The sequence below is a fragment of the Hipposideros armiger genome, unplaced genomic scaffold (assembly GCF_001890085.2).
Source record: "Hipposideros armiger isolate ML-2016 unplaced genomic scaffold, ASM189008v1 scaffold_385, whole genome shotgun sequence".
NCBI classification, from domain to species: domain Eukaryota; kingdom Metazoa; phylum Chordata; class Mammalia; order Chiroptera; family Hipposideridae; genus Hipposideros; species Hipposideros armiger.
Genome location: NW_017731735.1, coordinates 1795036 through 1800143, shown reverse-complemented (window position 1 = coordinate 1800143; position 5108 = coordinate 1795036).

Genomic DNA, 5108 nt, shown 5'->3' with positions numbered 1-5108 from the left:
GGACATATCTAGAAACAGAGAGTAGCCCTATGTCAGCCAGGTCACACCTCAAAGGCCTTCTCCCAGATCATTCCTGTTAGAAAGGAGCAGGCATTCAGGGTGTTAGCCGAGCCTGTGCTTGGGCAGCTCAACAACACGGTTAAGTCCAGGGGCCTATACATGACCCCTAGCTCTTCTTACATTTATTCCCTCTGTCTGGTAAATTCTCTCTCTAACCAGTATCCTGCCACTCCCTACCCCCCATCAAATACAAGTACACACACACACACACACACACACACACACACACCATTTACATGTCACTTTTCCTGGGAAGCCTTTTCTGGTGGAGATCCTCTTATGTGGCTCTCTACTTACCATACAGATATAAACTATGTGAAATCAGTGACCACATATCTCTTATTTATAATATCCCCAGCATTTAACATGATATCTGTACAGAGTAGGCTCTCAGAAAGTACTTGTGGGATCAGTGAAGCTCAGTTTTCATTCGTCTTGCAGCACAATCAAGCCTTGATCTGGAGAATGTGAGACTGCCACTTTAGAAACAGGCCAGAAGGCATAAAGAAGAAAGCAAGGAAACAAGGTCAACGGGCAGGGGGTTGGCAAGATGTGCTTTTAGCTGGTTCTTCCAGAAACCCATTTCCTGTTCTGGGGCAGTAATGCCAAATAGCTCTAGGGACTCTGTCTATGACCCATCAGTATCCAAGGCAGAAAGGGAGAATTTTCAAGAAAGGAATCCCAGCCTGCTTGCTCCCGCCTGGACTGTGATGTTCTTCACCTTCCTTAGTCAGGGATGGCCCCAGCCTAGGACTGTGTCACCTCTCAGGGTCTGCCGTCTTGAGAATAGAGGGAGGTTATATCTGCCAGTGGTTTGGGGCCTCTGTAATGAAGAATTAACTTTCCCAAAGAGAGGTCTGGACTTTACTCTCAGCTATTAGGAGGTGATCTGTAGGCTCTGGAATGTCCTGCCTCACAGAAGTGTCTTTGTGTGCCTGAGAATCAGTCTAACAATGTGATTTACCAGAGGAACCAGAGACTAGAGGAATTATCCAAAACCTCTGGAAGGGGCTGGAGGCTAAAGGTCAGCCATGTGAACAGTATGTGTGATCAAAACCCCAGTAAAAACTCTGATCGATAAAGGCTTAAGTGAGCTTCCCTGGTTAGCAATACTCTGTACATATTGTCACATATTATGACAGGAAGGGGTAACACTATCCAAGTCTCCACAACCAGAAGAGGACAACCAGAAGTTTCACATTTAGAACTCTCCCAGATGTCACCCTATGAGACTCTCCCTTTGGCTGGCTCTGATGTGCATCCTTTCGCTATAATAAAACTAATCATAAGTAACGCACTTTCTTAAATTCTGTGAGTCATTCTATCAAACTATTAGACCTGAGGGGGTATGAGATCCCCCAAATTTGTAGCCAGTTGGTCAGAAATGAGGGTTGCTTGCAGACCCCTAAACTAGCAATTAGTGCCTGAAGCAAGGGCAGTCTTGCAGAGGACAGTGCCCTTAGCCTGTGACAGAGTGGCAGAGTGGGTGCACGTTTGGCCTCACTCCAAGTAGTTGATATCAGAATTCATTGCAGGGCTATTCCACGGGAAGCCTAGGAAACTAAACCAATGGTACCTGACACCAATTGACCATGCCCTAGGAAACTCATCAGGAGATGCCCTCTGTTCTCTTTTCTTTCCTATAGGTTCCAGCAAGTCTCCAAGGGCCATCAATTCCAACAACAATGTCTGTGCGGGACAGAGGAGCTGTGATTCTAGTCTGTAAGAATACTATCTGTGTTATCGATTAATACTTGAATGTTACAAACAGCTTCCCAGTGGGAGAAGATTTATCTTATTCTTCTATGTAATTAGGATGATCATTCAATAAATGGATGCTATTCCAAGAAGCTAAATTCATCAACCTCATCAGCTCACAATTAAGGATCTATATCATTGTGCTCTCAGGGTACAGAGAGCAGAGTGGTGGAAAAAAAGCAACCCAAAGCTCAGGAGCCAGCAAAACATTCTGCAGGCTACACAAGCCTGGAGACACCCACATACACACTCAGGAAGATTGCTGGGAAATAGGAATTGTATGAAGTCAGTCCTCTGGAGTCGGGGGAGGAAACTGCTGATTATTTGGGGAAAAAACATTCCTACCTCTGGGCTCAAGAGAATAGAGAGAGTAATGGCGTCCAGCCAGACCTCTTTCTCAGAAGCATTCTCTGCCCTTAATCTAGTACCTGAGGTACTTGGGCAGCAAATAAAAATAATATTTGCTCAAAACAAAGGAAATCATTTTTAAAATAGCCTGCTGTCTGAGCTTTGTCTCCTTGTGGAATTCAGAAACCAAGCTAACTCCTCTGCTGTACACACTGGCTACATGTCTCAGGTAGAACATTTCTGACTTCATTCCCTCCTGCTCCTCCATCACACCGTGAGGAGCATGGGCCAGGATAAGCAGTTAAGACAGCGTTCCTACAACTAACAGGTTTTACTGCAGTTCCCCAGGCCCCTCCCACAGACAGCCTTAGGCTCTTGCTGCCTACTCTAACGGACCCCGTCCAGTGCTGCCAGACCAGTCTTCTGGACTGTCTCTCTTCCCCTGGGAACCATCCCAGGATTCCTCTGGAGACCATGCTTTCCCTGCAAATACAGTGCGCTTCACCACTTCCACACTCTTGCTCAAGCCACTCTATTTGCCTCAGAGATACTCCCCATTTTTGAGTACTGAAAGCTCACTCCTCATTCACGCCTATCTGAAGGTAATCTCCTTCACCTTTGCCAACTCTACACCTTCCAGCAATCACGTTGCTTTAGATAGCATTTGTTTATGGAGAGGTTGCAGATACTGTTAGATGCCAAAAATACAATGCTAAGGAAAAAATATACCCAACAGCCAAGTTCCTTATATTCTAATGGGAGAGATACATAAACAATATATATGCAAATTAAGATGAGCGTTATGAAAACAATGAACAGGAGACTGAGAGAAGAGATTGAAGGACACAACTTATTTGTTTAAACTTTTTTAATTTTTCAATTACAGTTGACATTCAATATTATATTAGTTTCAGGTGTACAGCATAGTGGTTAGATAGTTATATTATAGAAGGATGCAATTTAAATAAGGTGATTCAGAAATGCTTTTCCATCCTCTGGGAGAAGTGAGGGGGCCAGCAGAGAGAAATCAGAATTGTTACACTAATGAACATTCCTCTGCTTTGGAACATGAAACAAGGAGAAAGGAGGTCCCACCTAACAGAGGCATAAAAAACCATCACATGGCTCAGAAAAGGTGAGCCACCTTGCTGATGTTACTCCATAGAGAATGTAACTTAGATTTGCACCAATCCACCACACCTCCAGTTTCACTGTCCCTGAGATACGATGATGTGCATTTGCACTGTGTCTGTCTAGGAAAATTATATTCTCAGCAGAATAAAACACAGTTGGTTGATTTTCATGAACATCAAGTTTCTCTTTATTATGTGACTCTAGAGAGCTGTGCTAACTGGCCAGAGACGAGGATACATATGAGGGGATGTCGAGTTAACAGCTGGACCTCTCATGACCAACCAAGTTCAAAATGAGCGCTGCAGCTCATTACTGTGTTTCTGGAGTTAGAACTCCAACACGAGGAAGACATTCTCCATTTAGAATTGTCACATTTTGGCAAAATTCATATGGACACTGAGATTTTAAATTTGAAAATTTCAGAGCATTTTCTCTAATCTTTCCTGGGAATTTTTAATAAGATTCCAGGATGGTAGATGGAAATACAATCTGGGAACAACAACTAAAGTAGTGTGACATGATATGAAGTTAAGCAACTTTGTTTTTCTTATGCATCTTACCAAATTTCTAGGAAATTCTTTGGAAATCTGTGTGACACCACATCCAAACTAAAATAACTCTATCATTAGATGCCCAATAAAAGTTGATCTTAGAGTGCAACTGAGCTGCAATGTGGATCATGACATGAAGACAATTCCAGAATGAGAGAGAACCACAGAATGAACAGGTTGCAATAATGGCAGTAGTGGCTCTGAGGAAACACCGTTTTCTAGCAGCTGTTGCTTTCTGCTAGGAATCTCTACTAGGAGCCTCTGTAATGGGAAAGTCCATGGATTGGAGCTACCTTTGAGGATAGGAGATATGTTGAGCTAAAGGAACGTTTTAATCATTCATTCAAAACACATTATTTAACATCTACCATGTGACAAATAATATGGTGGTAAAAACTTGAAGAGGACATAGTCCCTGCTCTCAAGAAACTCACATCAAGTCAGAATGGCTATCATCAATAAATCAACAAACAACAAGTGCTGGCGAGGCTGTGGAGAAAAGGGAACCCTGCTGCACTGTTGGTGGGACTGCAGATTGGTGCAGCCATTATGCAAATCAGTATGGAGGTATCTCAAAAAACTGGAAATGGAACTACCATATGACCCAGCAATTCCACTCTTGGGTATCTATCCAGAGAAACCCAAGATGCTAACTCGAAAAATATGTGAACCCCTATGTTTATTGCAGCACTATTTACAATAGCCAAGACTTGGAAACAACCAAAATGCCCATCGGTAGACAATTGGATTAAGAAACTGTAGTACATTTATACAATGGAATATTACTCTGCTATAAAGAAGAATAAAATCTTACCATTTGCAACAATATGGATGGACCTAGAGACTATTATATTAAGTGAAATAAGTCAGTCGGAGAAAGACAAATACCATATGATTTACTTATATGTGGAATCTAAAAAACTGAATGAATGAACAATGTTAACAGAAATGGTCTCAGAGATCAAGAGGAACAACTGATGGTTGCTAGATGGGAGGGGGTGGGGATGAGGGAGAAGGGGAAGGGATTAGATAGCATAAATACATAACTACAATATTGCCACAGGGACATGAAAGACAGTTTGAGGAATATAATTAATAATGTTATAAATATTTTGTAGGGTGTCAGATGGTCACATGTCTTGTTAGGGAGACTGCATCATACATGGGGTAGAGGCTTGATCACTGCACTGTACACCTGAAGCTGATGTTGTGTAATATTGTATGTCAACTATAAGTGAATATATATATATATATATA